The sequence below is a fragment of the Danaus plexippus genome, chromosome 10 (genome assembly GCF_018135715.1).
Source record: "Danaus plexippus chromosome 10, MEX_DaPlex, whole genome shotgun sequence".
In the NCBI taxonomy this organism is placed as follows: Eukaryota; Metazoa; Arthropoda; class Insecta; order Lepidoptera; family Nymphalidae; genus Danaus; species Danaus plexippus.
In genome coordinates, this window is record NC_083543.1 from 7534737 (window position 1) to 7554945 (window position 20209).

The following is a 20209-nucleotide window of genomic DNA, read 5'->3' on the forward strand; positions in this document are numbered from 1 at the left end:
ATTAAACGGAAATTAAATATCTTTTTTAGCTAGCTCATTATGATCTGTTTTTTAAATATGGTTATATTTTATGCTACGGCTTCATTCACACTGGAATTTTGAAATGTTATGCCATTTAAAACGTATTTATTAATTAAACGAATTAATATTGGTTACTGTTTGATGAAATCACGAATATTATTATTTTCTTTTAAAGAAACCTTGTCCAATATATTACATATCAAAAATACAATTACATGTCCAAAGTTTTTTTCTCGATTACATAATATCAGTATTTAAACTTGTGGTATAAATATTTTTAAATAGAATTCTGGCATTACAAATTTCGACCTCAACGCTAAATGCGTCACTAAAGAAAAACCGATAAAATGAAATGATAAGGCTGAAAAGGCCGCTGAGTTGAAAAAGGTCACCAAAAATATTAATAAACATTTTGGAATAACAGAATAATACGAAAGCGTTTCAAGAATTAAATTTTTCCCATCTATTAATGATGATCTTGCTATTTTAATCAAGTGATGTAACCCTAAAAACATATTTACCTATAGTTGTAAGCGTGGTTAAGGAAGATTTATGAAAAGAGAGAAAATTTTAATAATGTTAATTAAAATCTATTTCGGTAGAGTAAATTTGGAGAATGTCTCTTCTTAGTAACAAGTAAATTACCTAATAAGGTGAGCAGAGCAAACCCTGGTTTGAATTCGCTCCGGGAGGTCTTGTGTCATAACAAAGAGCTTTTTGGTCGAACCATGCTCAACGAAATTCAGTAACTTCTTTGAAAAGGATATACAGAATGATATAAATATATAAACCCACCTAGATTTCCACAGCAAATCAATTATTGAATTCGCCACATTAATGATGCAAATTGGCAGCATAAGCTATTTCGCCGCAGCCCTATTTTATCCCGCGGGCCCACTAAATAAATAGTCGCAACAGAGTGATCGCTTTCAATAGCTGTATTCGGGAACACATTTAATCCGAACGAACGGTATACCTTTGGCTATTGACTCATATAGGGTCGTATAATTGGAAATTAGGGTCGGAAAGGTGAAATGGATTTTTAGAAATATTTTTGTTTGGTGATAGATGAATAGTACATATGTATATAATATTACTATTATGTATTGTGAAAAATTTTCTTTTTTTTTTAATATTACCACTTCATACAAATTCCAGGGTATTTCAGTGGTCAGCTCATTTTATGATTATAGATAAGTCAACTCTGTATCTATAATTTTAAATAGTAATTTTATAATAGTGTAAATAAAAATATGTTATAGGTCTAGCAACAAATTAAGTATCATAGACCAAAAACATTAAGTATTAACGAATACAGTACTGTTTTTATTTTATTATAAAGATGTTTGCTCCTAGTTGCATAGAAATCAATTTATCTTCTTACAAAGTGATTCCTTTGAAAACGTTACTCTCTTGAGTGGGAGTCATTAGTAAATCTCAAGAGTTAGATTTATGTTTAGTCCAAATTAAATTTGTATCTCCTTTATCCTTTAGCCATTCGCACTAACTACTTGACTAAAAGCAATTAGTATGTTTTGTCGGAATACAAAATGAGTATTGGTGATGGAATACGTTCACTGTAATTGACGTTGTAATAAAACTGATAGGTCCTCCGAATACGACATGTGTCAGAAACAATATGACTTTCTCAAACTTCAGATGTGGGCAGGTAAATGATTAAATTAACCCAAATGAGCATTAAGAGATTTAAAGTTAATTAATTATTCATTTTTAATAATTTTAGAACGTATCTAAAGTATAAATTCAATTAAATTATTTGATATGACATTGTTATTACGATTATAACTTATAAACGAAATATTCAACCAATTCTTCCCGCCTGTTTTAAGAAAATTGAAAGTCTGTGAAGCCTTGCAAAAAAATGATCGCATAATTTATCTTCATACATCATTTCAATATCTTTTAAGATGAGTACATCTGTAGTCTTTAAACGTTGATAACTTAAAATAATGCCTTTTGTCACAAATTATCGTTGATATTGATAATATCATTTATTATTTTATTCTGGTATTGTTACTTTTAATATGTCTTGAAACACGTGTCACATGTCACTTTTCTACCGATTATTCGCAACTGTTTCTACATTTTCTTTTTCGTTATGATAGTAAAAATAAACTGTTTAAAATTAAAAGCAGCTGGAGCTCAATTCATCGTTTATTCAACCTTGGCAATCAGATGTTTATTTTAAAACAATCGGTAAATTTTCGATGTATTCTGTCCTAACTTTCAGGTATGATGTCCTGACATAGTTCAGTTGAAATATCCCAATCGATAGCCTATCAGAGATCACATGGCTGTGTGGCTCTTGTGGTTTAAAGCCGCGATAGAAATTGTTCAGTCCTAGTTCTGGCAGCATTTGAACGAATGTTTTTATTTTGAGCATCTATTTTCAAGTGTTATCAAATAATATTTGAGAAATATCTTTATGTAGTTTTCAAGTGTAATTCTATTTGAAGTCATCTTATTCAGAAGTAACTTTGTTTAATAGGAATTTTGAAACCGTGACAACATATCTGTAGATATTTTAATAATTCTGCAGCTATCGTAAAACGTGAAGCTGTAAAATTTTGACAATAGTGTTGACTCTATGTGATGCAGTACCATTCAGTTACTTTGTAGACCGTGAAAGGCTTCGTTTACTTAGATTTTATTACAATTTAAATATCATATTATCACATATGTATAAAAAGGTATGAGTTATATTTATGTTTCAATTACAAATAATAATTTAAAATCTGTATATTCATTAAGAACATGCTGACCATAGGATCATAATTTATGTTTTGGGTAAGTATAAAATATTAACGGAACATTTGAGTTATGAGCCGAAACACGAGAGCTTGTAGCATTTCTTGCGGTTTGTACATACAAATATTGCCGTCATCAATCAAGCAGTAACTTTGCTTATATTATAGTAGTACAATAGTAAAATATGTGTTAAAAGTATTAGTATTTATCAAAAATATCATGTCCGTCAATCAAATGTCGATCCTAAATATAACATATCAAGCCATTGTAATGTTCAAAATGAATTTCTTACGATATTGTAACATGTCATTGCCAAACTGAAATTGAATTCCCGTCTTTGTCAAAATTGGCTCCATATGGACTCCCGCTAAGCTAACAGAAGCAGGAACATATTGGCTTGGAGGAGCAATTAAACTTTTCATCGCAATTTCGGAACTAATTTTCAGTAGTTTGACAGACTCAGCGGATCGGCAGGTAACTTCATAGCGACCACTTGCAAGCTAGCCTATTCCGAATTAATATGGCCGACCTTTAATTATCGCGGCCCTGTCAAACAACTCGTAACTGGAAAATTTATAGAATATTCAGAAATTTTCAAACGCGCAACGCATAAATGGAGTTGAGTAGCACTATCGAATAAACTTTATACAATTTGAAACGAAACACGGTTTATTAAAACGTATTCTGGCTTTTATTTTGTTTGTAAAATAAAACGGCCATATTATGTTCGCTTTATATTTAGGTAAAAAAGCATAGGTTTTTTTTTTAAACCGCGAGTGTACTCTTTCACTATATAATATATTAAATTGGCTCTGGTTCCATTGCAAGAAGTTTCGGATAGTAAGAAAGTTTTAAAGTGTATCACATTTATCAATAACCAACTATAAGCTAATAAAATATTATATATTTAATGAGATTATATTTGACAGCCCTAGCAGAAAATTCTCTAACAAAAGCAGACAACCAAAATAACTTTAAATATTGCAAGTGAAATCCTCGCAGTCTGCAGACAGGTCAAGCGTGCTTGATACTCTGTTTGTTTTGGTTTGTATAAATAATTACAAACTTCTTCATTCGTTGCAATGGGAAAACTTTTGTCATCATACAATTGCAAAATTAACAGTTTTCGTTCATAGGTCGAAATTATACAGCGTCTACACTTCGTATTATAATAAAAGACTCAATAACAATCAAGCTTCGCATGTAGGAACTCCTGTTTGTTTGAATACGATATTTCCATTTAACTATAGAACATAGGGAATGATCGCTCTAGATATTTCAAAGAAGAACGTGGCGTCAGATCGCCATGACGGCTGATAGTTGACACAATTCAATGAGTATGACAGGAAACCTTTACAAATCAGTTATAAAGGTAATGCGATAGTACGGCCATTGTTAGTCGCTCAGACACTTACGGAAACGTCACTGTCGCAGTACGTCCGATAAAATGTGGCATCCGAATCCGATTTATGTGAAATATTCAATATGATTTGAAATCGGATACAATGGTCGCCTTCGTTATCAGCGGACAGTAATGAATTAGTATTTCAAGTTATGTATTGGTACTGTCAGATGTTTTCTTAAGGGAAATGTTGAAAATACTAGCTATGTATATATATTTTTTTATATAGACAATGATGGATATAATGCCAAGATAATAAAATTATTTACTTCCATAACAAAATCGATATGAAATAGAAAAAGAGTAAAATTAATAATCGATCACATGATCAACTCGTTTACAGTAAATATTAAGTATATCCCCAATAAAACGAGATATAATAACCTGGTTTAGCTTAAATGTATACCAAAGCGGATGATTATGATGCAAATACCTTAAGCTCAGCATATTATAAAGTATCCTTAAAGGATCTAATAAATAAACATGAAGCGATTTCGCTCATCACAAAACCAATTTGTAGTGATACAAAATGATAAGGTAATTTAAAAGACGTCTATAAATTTGCTTTATTTTCAATAATAAAGTTCTTAATGTAATCGTTATTGTTAATTGTTTTCTGTTTTACGCTAATTAAGCCGAGAGAAAATTAATTTAAGATTCATTTGTTCTGTAATATTGATTTTTATGTCTTAGCTCTAACTTCTAAACAAATAGGTGATAGTTAATTTATTTCTCTTTGTCATAAAATTAGAAAATGGAGGATATAAAACTTAAAATATATATTCAGAATACTTTATTAAATCAACAAATTAGATGGTTTTGTATCTGTTTCAAAACATAACATATAATACAACTTTTTTTTGTGCTAACATACAATTCTAAAAAGTCAAAAGTTATGAGACAGTCATGCCGAGGATATTTTTGATATTTTGGCAAATTTTATATAGCTAATACAGTTTTGTTTGAGTTTTAATAGCTTTATATTTTTTCCTTATTTCTATTTAAAAACAGTTTTAATTAGGAAGATAACTCAACCTATATATCGTAATAGTGTTTTGAAAATATACTTCACTCATGCAATCATGTGAACGAAAGGAATACCTGAATATTCACAACAAAAAACGTGAAGATATAGTTTGGAAGTATATAAAAAATAATGTAAGATATATGGTTGCAAGACAAATTTAAATATTTTGTAGTGTAGTAAACAGATTTTATGTTTATAAATAATATAAAATAACTATAACGTTCTTAAATATAAAAAAATATGCTCAGATCAAATAATACTAATAATCCCAGGAATTTCCGAGCTATGCGTAAACAAAGCAATGGGGCATAATTTCGTTCAATAAAGAGATGCTTCGAGCTTAAGATATCTTGTACACAGGGCGACATGAAAACAATTCACCTGTCTCACTATAACGATAAAGGCTATTACACTCTGCCATGAAGGTTGTACATTCCGTTGGGGGAATATTTATTCTAGGGACGTCACTGTGGACGTGCAATTATTGAGTAAATGTTTACGGAGAGTGTTCTCGTGTGCTAAATGTTCCTATTATCGAAGGCACTACTTGCTTAGTGCGTTCGATTGCATGTACATAAGTGTACCAATACATGAAGTATTTTCTTTTCAATTACCTCTAAGTAGCCGTTTTGATGTGTTACAATATAAAAAATGAAATACTCTTTTTGCAATTCGTATACATATTGAATATTTAATCTTTATTTGATGGATATGTTGCTCTACTCTCACTGAATTCATATAGAAAATGGAACGTTTCAAGCTTATCAAAAATTTAAGAGAATTATTTCAAAGAAAACAGATAAAGTAATAAAAGTAACAAAAAGGATAGAACTACGTATGAAAAGTCAGTATATCCAAAGTGCTCGTATATAAATCCTGACATGAAAGATAATCGAATTGTGGAACTGATTCGAGAGCAAATTGAATAAGGGGATCCTACTCGATCCTGAATAGGTGTCGAGAATTTTAGTAAAACTTGTAGTTATTATTTCGGAGAAAATTTAGGAAATTGCTTTGATTTTCCTTTCAATTTATTTAAGTAGATAAGTGTTGTGTTCACAAAGCTCTTATATACTTTTGTTAAATAATACTTCGTAAATTATTATAAAGTCTTATTCATTTTATTATAAAAACAAAACAATACCAACATAAAACATACTTACGTGACACGTTACATTATAATGATTAAAAGAGATTATTTTTAAATATGAAATAAAAAAATATATATATTAAAAAAGTAATTATATTTGTTGAACATTAAATTAAAAATTGTGAAGATAAAATTTGTCGATGCAATCCAAGTCCTATATTCCCTCTCAATCGGATCGGGAACGCCGGGGGAGTGTTTCATTACTTTTATCAAATTTACCGGAAAATCAAATCTTTCAATGGGATTATCCCTCCGTGTCAACGACACTCGATGAGATGAGTGTCGATACATGTGGAATCTGTAATCATTTAAATTAGACGTCTACCTTATTGTTTGCTTATCGAAGAAATTGGTTTGCCGACATGTATCAAATTTATTTATTGTAAGACGAAGCTTTTATATCCTATGTGACGGAAATACAATTTGGAAAATAAGCCTTAATATAGCTTCTACGACGTTTTATTGATGCATAAATGAATTTACGTAGAGAAATTGATTCGAGATAAAAGGGTTACTTTGATCCTGACTCATATGATTCAATTGATTTTGCTGTATTTTTTATTTTAATAATATTTTTTATTGCGATTTTATGACAATAACAAATTTATTTTATGAATAAACTTATTCATTTAATACCTTTTTTAATATAATACAGGCATTACTCTCGTGATCTTGAGAGAATATTGCGACTTGTAGGCAAAACTGATATTTTTGAACTTTATAAGTAAGTAAATTACTAAAATATTGTACTTATTTGAGGATCCATTTAAATTATTTAGGATGACTGGATCTTATATTGATTTATCGCTTCTGTATACGAAAAATAGTATATTTTTCAGTTTGATGTGACATAAGGGAGCAATCTAAAAACATAGCGTTTGGCAGTAATATATCAGGACTTGTACAGCTTTTAGTTTATGTGTAAAAAAGTCCGTTTAGTTGTTAAATACTAAATAAAAAGGTTTTTGTCAGTTTTTCGCTCACATGGGATCTGAGTTCCAAAATTTCAAATATTGTTAAAGATATAAAGAAAAGGATGTCTAGGTAAGCATGAATGTGTATTGAATATTATTAATGATTATATATTACTGTAGGGTTTTTTAAGTTAAATTATATATTATTTAATTTAAATTTTAAAACCACAGTTTTATATCATTTTCCGGCGGACGTTCGTGTGGATATTGTTCATTTTGACAAGAATTACCACTTTTTCAATTCTATTTACATATTTCCTTCTAGTAAATGACGTTTAAAAAAGTACGAAACAATTATAAGACTGACATAAACAATATTTTCTCTTTCGTGATATTAGTATGGACTAGTATTCGACTTGTTATATTGAAATTGATGAAATAAATATAAAATATTTATATTTAAATAATTTAGCCTTAGATTAACAGATAATTACATTGACGAAGAGAATGATTTAGTTATTATCTAAGTAAACTTGTGAAGAAATAATGAATGTGTATATTTATTTATAAAGGTTTGTTTTCTTTACAATTTCTAATGTTTCTTTTGAACGTTAGCATTCAGCGAGTAAAAGACAAAAAAAAAATTACTGGCAAAAAAGAGTAACAATTTTTTTTTTCTTAAAACATTTCTTAATTTGTCTTCTATGATTTATATTAATATCAATAAAATCGAATTATACCGAAACATAAAAAGTATTTTTGCAATGTTAATTAAATACTGTATTGAAATGGTAATTTTAATTAATCGAGTTATGCTTTCAGTACACAATTTATATTTAATGTAAAACTTTTTTTTTTAATATACATCCTCTTTCATCCTTCTAGATTAATTTTATTATTTTTTTTATTCACTTTAAAAAATAAACTATATCTGTTTCTTTGTATTGTGTTTATTGTTTATTCATAATTGTAGTCGGCATTATTTCCTGCCCGTGAATTCACATATCCGAAAATTGTTTGTTTGAGATGTGAATATCCAATTCGCTGCTTGCTTACATTAAATAACAGAAATATTAAATATTTGTGGACGGTGATATTAAAAAAATATTCATTAAAGCTAGCGTAATTGTTACATCGTTATTTTAACGCCAATTAAACATGCTGCGGTTTAGTGCATGCTTGTTAAAATTGCTATTGCGATACGGAAAAATCCTCAACTCATACTATTAATATTTAAAAATATATAAATATATTTTTTTTAATGAATTTTTACGAGTGCTTTATATGTATGTATTGTTGTAAATATATTTATAAAGCATTTTAAATTACTATTGTTTAAAACAATTTAAATAAATCATATGTAGTATATAAACACATAAAGTAATAATAATATATGTAACGATTTACTTTAGTTTAAAGTTAAAATTATGCATTAATTACATTCGAATAAAAGAAGAAAAAAATAAATAATAATGTGCCCTCAAATCATAAGCAGTGGGGAATATATATATATATGTTACTTATGTTTTTTTAAATCTATCATATGTATAGCAGCTACGAACTAAGGACCAGTGTCGCTATATTTTATAAAATAATTGTCAAAAAATGTTATTATAATAATTCAGAATAAAAGACTTAAATGTGTCAAAGTTACTAAACAATTATGAGTATACTGAAATCAATTATTAATATAGAAAACTTTACTAACAACACAAAAAATTAATATTTTTGTCGGTCGTAAAAAGCATAAGGCTAAAGAAAATTTACATATATTTAACTTACGTTGAATTTTAACTATAACTTAAAATGTATTTACCAAAATTGTTGATTCTCTTATTGACTCAATATTGAAGCTTCAAAGAAACGCCTAACGCTTCGAAGATCTGATATGCAATGTAATAATTTAATAAAACAGTACAAAGTGACCGAGTTATTTAGTCACAAAGTTGTAAAGGCGGAGTAACATCAAGTATTGCACTTGCACTTTGTAACTTCGACCATCTAACTTTGAGCTTTATATTAATTTAAAATGCTGTACGGTTTGTACATTCACGCCTCATTTCATCTGATTAACTGGCGCATTTGAGTCTTTCAAATTCAAATTGTTTTTTGAACATGAATATTTCAGACATAAATGAGGCTCTTGTATTTTTAACGAAGTATTTATTTATACGACATATAATATATTATGTTAGGTAGTTTTTATATTCAAAAGAGGGACTCTTAAGTCTTACTCTGTATTATCATATTCGTATAACACTAAATAAATACCTTCTAATAATATGTGTTTTCCGATGTTAGTCGCGTAATCTGTAACAAAAATAATAATTATTTACATGAAACATAATATTGTTTTGATTAAAACAATCGTTAATAGAACACTATAGTATTAATATCTTATCTTTCTCAATAGTTAATTCAGATCATTACTAAATACTTGGCTTTGGATACAAGCTTCATTCAATTAAATATCGCACCGTGAAACCACAAAAATTATGAAAAACCAATTAAGTGTTGGAGTTTGTCAGTACTGCGGTTAATTGAAACATTATAAACGAGCCACAGTATTACAGTGTAGGATTTCTGGACTATAAAAGAAAATACAGATATTAATATACATTTTAACGAAAACAACGTAAATTTTCTAATGATTTAATTATATTTTATATTATATTTTAATTCAAATGCAATTAAATGTCTCAACAAGTGAGATATCTTCTATCTAATAGCAAATAGGTTGAACAATGTATTTAATGTAGGAGCTCGCTTCGTAATCTTTACTAGGGTCCTAAGCAAACCACTTGTAAGGAGTGTTTGCGCCCGCGCCAATACAGACAGAGATTTCTTCAGAAAATTGTGTTTGCTCTTCGTTCACCTGTTTTGTCTTTGTTTTATTGCTGTTCTGTAATTGATTGTAACAGCATTTAAAAAAAACATACATATACGAAATACATTAAATCTAAGTTTGTTATAAAATTAGATTTTACGTTAGATTCTACGTTAATATATTTGTAACTCAGACAAATTTTAATTCATCGTAAAAATTTTAAGGACATTTATAACAATAATGTTTGGTTAAAATCTTTTATATATTATTTTGTTAACCAACGTTTCCGACATTGTACACGACAAAAGCACATTTACGTTCAACATAAATCAATATATTTGCCGGCAATCGCTCCGATTGTATTCCGGCGAGATAACAAACAATTAATTGTTTGTATATACGAGTGAATCAACAAATATTGTTTTTAAAACATACACCGTTAAAGTATTATTCTATCGTTGTGTTGTGAATACTAACGCTTCGTATTGGTATAGCAGAGTTATACCTAAATTGAAAAATAACTGCTGAAACTATTAAATTAATTAAACCGTTTTTTGTTTGACATAATAAAAATTATTGTGTGTATATAAAGCGTTAACAGACTTAATTTGAGTTACGGAAGTCGTAATTATGTTAAATTAAATACTCCTAAAATCCGGTTACACCTTTTTAAACTTAATTTTCAGGTGCAAAGAGCGTTTTGGAAACGACAACGCCTTTGAGGGGTTTCTGTTTTCTAAATACATAATAAATCTTATTTAATATTAGGAAAATATTTTTTGTGTATGTAATGTTTTAGTAAGATATCAACTGATATAAATATGTGATTCGATAATGTATAATATGTAGTTAAAAAGAATTAATCTCAAATACAATAAACGGAACCTTCCCTTTGAAGACTATGAGGTTTGATACTTATGTTTACAAGGAACAATTTTGTTTCCACTTGTATTTATTATATGGGCTTTTACATAATAATAGGAGTTAGTGTTTGACCTTTGAGGGTAGTGAACAAATAATTGGAGCAAGGGATTTATGGTTGGAGAAGTTTCATCCTAAATAAACTCCGCTGGTAAACGATCCCCTGTCATGCTCAGTCTGAATTTAAAATAAAATGTATTAAACAATTACAGAGATTTAGCACAGTGTTATTTGCGATATGGTATTTTTATATAGAACCTCAATGTTGCAAGTCTCCTATTATATTCTATTCTTTGAGTTGTTAGCGTCTTTTTATAGATTTCGCCTTCCCGGATCGTGTCTCCTCCATTCTACATGACACTGGCAGGATATGCTGTGCAAGTCTTTGCACGGATGAAGGTCGTATTATAAAAAAAAATATTTCGCTAATGTCGTAAGTAAATGAACTTATGACATTGCTGATTTCAGTTATATAGCATTTGACAACTGTCATGTTGGTACCAAAATAGGTACTTATTTTTTTACGTATGTATATTCACAAACAAGTACAGGTATAGATCTAATGATTTTCTGATTATAACTTTCAAACGTTTTGGAGTTCTGTCTTTTTCACAATGCTTTACTTTTATATTATGTATAAAACAAACTTTATTAATTATACTTCACGAAGTATATTGAATTCGTAGCTCTCGCAGGGCCGTGAAGCTTTTAAGCGAACAATTTAATAACTAAAAACTGTTTTGTATCATTCACCGAACTAAGTTCTTTTGACGTTTGATTGACGTTTAATTTCGCTTACAAATTCTGAAATACAGGTATTTCTAGAAACAAAAAGGGAAGTATTTTTATTTCATATCACTTTATTTTTACAAATAAATAATTTTAATATTGAATACGTTATAACAATCTTCTATAAAATAAAATACGTACAAATGATATTTTTATAATATAAGGAAGTCATTTCCATTATTCGAGGCATAGGTCATTTATGATGGAATCATAAACAAGAATGATATAATAATAGGCTGTGTGTGACCTGTTGATTACTATCTCCGGTTTATAGTGGAATGAAAAACACATTTGTATTCCATTAAAACGAAAGTTATACAAAATATAATATCATAAAGTATTATATTTAGATATAATAAAAAAAATGGTAAATATATTGAGGAACGTTATCTGCATACAGCATAGTTAAGTATAACTATATTATATATTATTTGATGTGAATGTTATTTAATAGATTTTGTTCATTTATTTAACAATGGCAAAATGTTGTAATAAAATTATAGTAATCTTCTTAGAGCCTAAAAATAAACCTCTTTAGTATTAATTCGAATTGAGGTGTAAGTTGGGGGGCATTTTTTAACTGTTTATCAAATAATATAGAACTACAGAGAGGCGAGACTTTTCAAAATCTATTACCCCAATAAGTTGTAGGTTCGCTTGGATGAAAAAATATATTAATAGTGCTTCATGGCATTAGGAAAATATCAGGCTCTTTATTAATTTTTTTATGTCAGGTTCGTTTTTTCCTCGCCCTGTGATGAGCGCAAGTAGTCTTAAATTTGTACAAAAATTCATAGCCATTGTTTTTAGATGATAAGATTTGAGTTTAAATAGATCTTACTACAAATCAAACATAACCTTAGTTAGTTAGTTGACCTTCTTCTATGAAGGTTTCAGATATTATTTGAATAAAAAGATTTTAAAATGATACCATTACTTTTTTGTTACGGAACCAAAAAATATATATTTCATTTTATTCAATAATGAAGGTTCAATGTTCTTTTGGATATTGATTAATAATACATTAAATGTACTGAACATTTCATTTAATTTTTATAAAATTTAATTTTTAACCAACGAGGTAAAATAAGGGTTGTTATTTGTTAGACGTTGATGTCTGTCGGTGCGTGTGGTGTGTGACTGTCTGTGGCACCGTAGCTCTAAAACGGGGCAAAAAATTTCGATGCCTTTTTTTCCAATTGAAAGCCAGTTTCCTTGGATTCATTTCTTTTCGATATTCTATCAATAACAATCCAGTAGTGTTTTAGTAACAGCTCTTTGCCAATATGACATAAGGCATCATAGGCGTATAAAGTATTCATTCGTATCAGTATAATTATTAAAGAAAATTAATGCTTGACACGTTTCATAACGGCCCGCTTATAGCATCCTAAGTCAATCATCATAATGATTGCATCCATTACACAAACCAAACAAAGCCCACTTGAAACGTAAAGTACGCGTTGAGAACTATTGTAGTCTTATTATTGTCTTGGATTTAAGATGAAGATCTCTATTAAGTGATCTCGATAGGGTCAAGACCGTTCGATTGCGGGCTGTTAATATTGTTTTAGTTTACAAATAGAGGTAAGATTTCCAATGTCCATTGTTATCTTAAGTGGATAAATAAAACTACTTTGCTAATAATACTTCGGTTTCTCCTTTCATTTTATATTTGCGACTTTGTCAAAGTTTTAGATTTTAAAAATCAAACCCCTTTAACACAACCACGGACAGACAAACGTAGACATAAAAATATCAATACTCATATGTTATAATAGTTAAATATGATGTTTTTTTTTTGTTGAAATTTTAAAAATTGTGGCAAGCTTCTAATGTAAGTACTCTCCTATAATTTATTGCTAGAATAATAACATTAAATTAAATTAAATGAACTTTATTACAGTAGCCTTTATATAATGAAATGTCATTATGGCGCGGTTGGAAATATGAACAAGGAAATATTATAAACAAAAAGTTGTAATAAAATTAAAACAGAGAGACTCACAGCCGTGTCAATGACAGCCAGTAAAACTGTACGAAATATATTATTATTAGAAAAAAAAACATTAAATTGAACATATACATTTTATAGATATAATTATACATTTAAAGCAACAAATAAAAGACACTTATATACTTACTAGTCATTTAAACAAAATTAACAGATATAAAACACTTAAATAATTATCATACAATATACATGTAGAAAAGTTTTATCATACTTAAATATATTTCTATTAGTTGCAGTGAACAAACTGACAGGTAAATAAACTTTGTAGACAGCGTCCGTATTTGAGATCAAACTCAAACAGTACATCGAAATAAATAGCCTATGAAAAAGAAAGAGGGAAACGTTTTGGTCAGACCTTTGAAGGTTCTACGATTTCATAAAGTAATCTTATATAAAACATGGTATAGATTCAGTGGCGAATGAAACAGCGACAACGGCCAACTTTTATAAAGTCAGCTATAAAATAAACTTTGTTTTCAATTACATATTCATACAGTTAAATTATGAGGTATAAAATTTTCAATTGCGACCATCACAGAGTAATGAGAACAACAGTCTCGCGATCTCGTTCACCTGACGAGGATTAAAACTCGCTAAACTGTGTAATGGAACCACCGCTACATAGTTTAGCGCGTTAATTTAGTTTTTTACAGCGAGAAGTCCGTAATTAACGTTGATTTCACATTTAAGGATTTATCACTAGAAAATTTTATTTAAATTCAACTCTACTCACCCTATTATTATTTTTTATGATATAGCAACCATAATAAAAATGTGTTTTCTTTTTTAATTATTACCTGTTAAATGTCAATTTATGTTAGAAATCTAACGTAATTATAGTATTAATTGAAGTAATACTATATTGTTTTGTGGAAAGTATATTTTTAGGTTTTAATTATAGGGTATGTGCGTTCTACGGATTTTTTTATGAAATACCTAGACTATCGGCTGAAATCGTTATTTTTGTTGTAAAAACATTTCATAAGGTGCAGCTACAATATTTAAGGATTAAACTAATCCGGGTATCACGATTTACAACACGGATAATTCTGTTCTATTTTAATATTTCCATGCAGTGTGATGTTATTAAAAAAAATTGAGCGAGTGTATTATTTAAAAACCACGAGATAAACCACATCTCGCAATCATAAACATCCTAATTTAAGCACAAATTACGTTTATTAATGAGATCTAAGACTTTCGTGAGTTTTATTCATTTAAATGAAACGAATATTTTTCGGATATACTACGCGTGCTTTATTTTTTGTTGAAACTACATACTCCCGACGTTTCCGTTACTTTTCAGCAACCAAGCAAATGTGAATGTCTCATACACGTCGGGAGTATGTAGTTTAACCAAAAATAAAGCACGCGTAGTGTATCCGAAAAATATTCGTTTCATTTAAATACATTTATTAATATGATTTTTAAAAAATCGGTTGAGTTGTTTTTCTGTGACCTAAATTTTTGTGGTTTCTTTTATAAACAGACCAACAAATCGTTATATATTTTTGGCAGAGTCTTGAAGGTATAAATATGTAAATGTGGATGTTGTATCTCATTTAAACGTCCAGGTGCACATTACGCCGACTGTATAAAGCCCTGCGGCTTCAACCAAATTGAATTTAAAAAATATTACGGGCCCGCGAACTGTTGGCCGTTTTCCAAAAGACAACAGTGTCTTGCATATTCATTTCGAAGGAATAAAGTTGTACAATATACAGTGATATTTAAAATAAAACTTATTAACAAAACTTAACCTACATGGCAAAGAAATCCGCTAAGGTTTTGTTCTTGTTCCTTGAAAGCGGAAGGAAGGGAAATCATATACAAAGAATAAAATTTGTACCTTTATGTATACAAATAATATGGAATATTATTTATTTTAAATCACAAAATAAATTTATTTATAAACAAATTAATTTTATATTTAAGTCCTAAATTAATTTCTTGCTGAATTATAGTAAATACTGAAATATGAGGTACAAAGCCTTTTCAAATTCAATTGAAGCTAAATAAATTTTTAAAGTAGGCATCCTTCATATAATTTGCCGAAGCGTGAGGAAAGTCTGTTAATGAAATAGAAATCTCAAAGTCAACAGCGCTCAGGGCAGAACAATGCCGAAATATATAGGATCTGTGGCAGCGACACCGTTGCCTACAACTTTTTACATTAACCGGCGCCGACTGTTTATTTTGTACCTTTAAACCTGTTTTTAAACTACAACGCACAAGTTGGAGGTCTCGTTTCAAACTCTTTGCCCTCCGTATAATTTTAATCACAAAGACAAAACAGATTAAGGTCGTATTCACAAACTTTCAAACTGATCCGTGCAGTCTTTTTGTCATTTGAGACTAGAGTTTATTTTCGATTTTTCTGTTCCGCCTCTCTTTGTGATGCACGTTTTTAGAACTGCTCGTATTTCGAGTTAAATATTTCTTATTACAAGAGTTGTGTTATTAATGTGATAGCTAACTGACTGTTTGATGTTTACGTCGTTCTCTCCCTTGCATCCCATCATCATAAAATACTTTCTCTCGAAAGATTTGAATCCAAAATATTTTCAAGTTAATCAATATTGAATAAAGAAAGCCAGTGAAATATATAATTAACAGGTCTAGTAACATTTAGAATGCCTAATCAGGGTAAATAAAGGGTCGTGCGCATCTCAAATCCCAGAGCTTGAAAACCAAGTCTGAATCCATTTTTCCTTCCAGATGCAAATTAATAAAACTAAACACGGAGCCTTAATATTTATTATGTTGAATGTCTGCTTTATTCACCGGCTACGTGAAAAGAAAAAAAATTATGGGGCGGGTGACACATTTTACATTCACTTTGGTGGAAAACTCCAGGTGGTTGCAATTTTTAACACTCTGTTTAATACAGAGTGAAAAAGCTATTTCTTTATTCTTTTGCGTTATCTTAACTACAATTGCCATCCGAAGTTGCTTGATTATTTTCGAGATATACCTTAAGTATCTGATCCTAATAAGTAGCTACGTGCTAATTGATTCATAAAATTCAAGGTTTTCAATTTCCAAGGCGAAGATTAATATGATTGCTCGGTCGGTTAAAGCCATAATGAGTTTCCGTAATAACGTTTTACTAAAATGAAATCTTTGGGGGTTTCGTATTATTTTATGGCGGATCAGAATAAAATTTTACGATGGTGAAACTCCGCGACGTAATAATTTGGACATGTATATAAATTACATTTATTGCTCTGGGCGTTCGTTAAAATGAGGCTAGTCAGGAGCTTTTAAGAGCTAATATTTATATTTTCATTAAAGCGTGAATGCGCACACAATCAATTGCTTTATTGTTTGTTATGTTTGGGTCAAAATATATGTAAGAACTCTTAAACGCTATATCAAGGTGCTCTGATTAATATAATATGAATTTGTGAGTTTGTGGGGATGTTTGGGCAGAAAGTAACGCATAGTTAAACACATAAAAATTATGTTAACTTTGATTTAACTTTAATCAGCCGTAAAAAATGATAACTAATTAAAATATATAGTTTTATTTTAACCGGTAATCTGACGACAAATATTAATTATCTGCACGTTGTAATTCGCTTTTCCGTAAATTAATAGGAAAGGAAAGTAAAGTACAATTTTTGTATTAAACAATTTCATGGCAGTTTAATTAAATATATTATTGGCTAAAATTGCCTTTGAATTCGTTAGCGCTTTTGTTAATTTGCAAATATTTTATGCCCAATAACAGTACCACTTGTTTAGTTTATTGAATTTTATTAAGTATTTATTATTTTTGATTTAGTATGTAGTAAATTTATTTAGAAAATACTGTCAAGTGCACAAAGAACAAATGTTGGGAGTCATTTAGCTCCTGCTACGTCATCGTCGTCTGGAAAAATTCGTAAAATTTTTAACTTAACGGAAATTCAAATAGATAAGAAATATTATAGAGGAAACTTAACGAAGTGCCTATGTTTCAAGAAATACTTTTAGCCGTGCAGAAAGGACTACTGCATACTGCAACTAGAAACTAAAAACAGACAGAAATTTAATACAAAATATTATGCTTTTCTGTAATCAATATCAAATCTATACCAAATAGGTAATGGATGTTTACTCACGTTAATGGCATAAAGGCAATATGTTTTAAATATACTAATGGATACTTAGGTTGCATTATATTCGCATATAAAAGTGTGAATTTCCGAAATGTTTGGACCTCCACTTCGGGTACATATTAATTTCAAATACAATTTCAACACTTTGCTACAGTACTCTACTTAATATACTGCTAGTTTATTTATATACGTCTCTATATCTATTCTGTTCCCCAATGTTTCTCTATAAAATGTCTGAATCATATTTAAACAGGTTAACTAAGGTCTCAAGTGAGCTCGCGTTGCGAATCATTTTAGTGTACCACAAACATTACATTATTACTTCGCGTTATACAATTTAGTTTGTAGGTACCTTTTATGACAAATTCAATAACGATTGTGAACCTAACCAAATTAACTTTAGTAAAATTGTGTTAGCAAACGAACTAGCCATTGTTTGAACGATGCTCAAATGAAATTAGTTCTTTAAGATTTCAGTGACGTAACTAATAAAATATCTATCACAGCCATTATAAAATCATTTTGTGCATAAATAAAGCTCAGATGAAAGGCTTTCGAGAGTAACGGCCCCAATGAATTTTTTATGGGCCATTTAAGTGGCGGTATATTAAAAACTCATTGGCGTAAAAACAAGCTCCGTAAAGCCCATCTAGGAGAACAGCCATCCGGCACTCATTACAGACTGAGCTACCGCCTCATCTGATATCCCAACATGTGCCTAAAGGAAATTGAAATCTCTATCGGTTAATCGAAATATTGAATAGTATCTAAAAATAGAATTTTAATTATTCCATTAGCCCAACAAAGCTTTTCGCAGACCAATCACTAATTAAAGAAAAGATTATAATATTTGGTGAGAGATAATTAAAAAGTGGAGGCTGTTTTCAAAATATTTGAGAAGTTAAATTAAAAACAAATAGATTATGGGTTCTTGAAAAAATAGCGTTCAAAAAAAATTTTGACGTATACTTATAAAAAATTTACATAAAAAAATATTTATTTAAAATTTCACTGTAATTTAGAAATGATATAATACGAAATTTGTCAAAAACGTGCGAATGAGTGGGTGGAGTAATGAGATAAAAAATATAACTGATTTTCTAAATATAGTATTAAATATGTTTTAAAATGAATGTTTAAGCGTGTCGAGTTTGTTTGCTCGAATCTTTCAACAATGGCCGATACTCAGGTATAATGATAAGATAAAAAAATATATAGCACGGCATTTTGAAGGTCGCTTTGATAGAACCGCCTTATTATGGACAAGCACGATTTCCTACTTGAACACGTTGCCTCAAATTTAAAACGACCAATATTCCTGTATATGTCGCAGTATCACTACAATAATGGGATCCTTGTAATGATGTCGCTTTAATAAGGCTAACCGGGAACATTTTCGTGATGTTACAGTTTTGTTTATTTTAATATAATATGAAAAATTTTGTTAGTGGAAATAGTAAATAATTTAAAATGTATTTATTGTGGAACATATACATTTTATTGAGTGTCTGATAATAAACTTGATTGCAACCGAAATTTTACAAATTAAATAGATCAAAATAAAATATAAGTTCTACTAGGTAAAGGTTATTTTAGAAATACTTAGAGAAATATGTTACTCAAATATTAGAATTTTTATATCATTCTATCAATATACAAGTATGGTAAACTATTCTGATTATACAAGGCAGCTATTTTAGAGAGATTTTTTTTTATTCCATAATTTCAAAGTTTCAAAATATTATAGTTGTATTATTCATCGTAATAGAACCTTAATTGAAAGCATTTTGGCGATATAAAGTGAGACGATTATAAATTACTAACGAGGTTTGTCTACTTGGATGACGTGGAGGTGTAAATGGAGGCAAATTTGTCAATTTATATGCGTACCAGCTGCCTTTGAACTCTGACTTCGACGTCGCACAGAGAAAATTCTGTGTCGGTACTTCACTATCTTATCGTAATATAATTTACTTTAAAATTCTACCAAATTTATAACATTTTATATTTGTTATATCATAAAACAAATCGAGACCAATCTTAGCATATAGCTTAACAACTTATAAAAAAGCTAAGCCTAAAGTTTTGATTTATACGAAGGACATTTCATATGATTTAACCTAACGACGAAGACGATGGTCTTTGAACAAAGATTTTTAACAAAATTTATTATATATTTTTTTAACACTTAGTTTTCGATATTAATTTTGACAGCTGATGTTTCATGTTAATTAATACAATTGTAATATTCTCTTAAGATTCATTCAAATAT

At 29.1% G+C, this 20209-nt stretch overlaps 1 protein-coding gene across 5 annotated transcripts in view; it reads right to left on the reverse strand.

Moving 5' to 3' along the window:
- The window catches only part of LOC116766818 (poly(rC)-binding protein 3), a 118951-nt gene that overhangs the window by 33530 nt on the left and 65212 nt on the right, over window positions 1-20209 (reverse strand). For all 5 annotated transcript variants that reach the window (XM_061521703.1, XM_061521702.1, XM_061521704.1 and 2 more), the window contains one exon: window positions 9555-9593. The gene's annotated coding sequence lies outside the window, so the exon portion shown is untranslated. The remainder of the gene's footprint in view (window positions 1-9554; window positions 9594-20209) is intronic.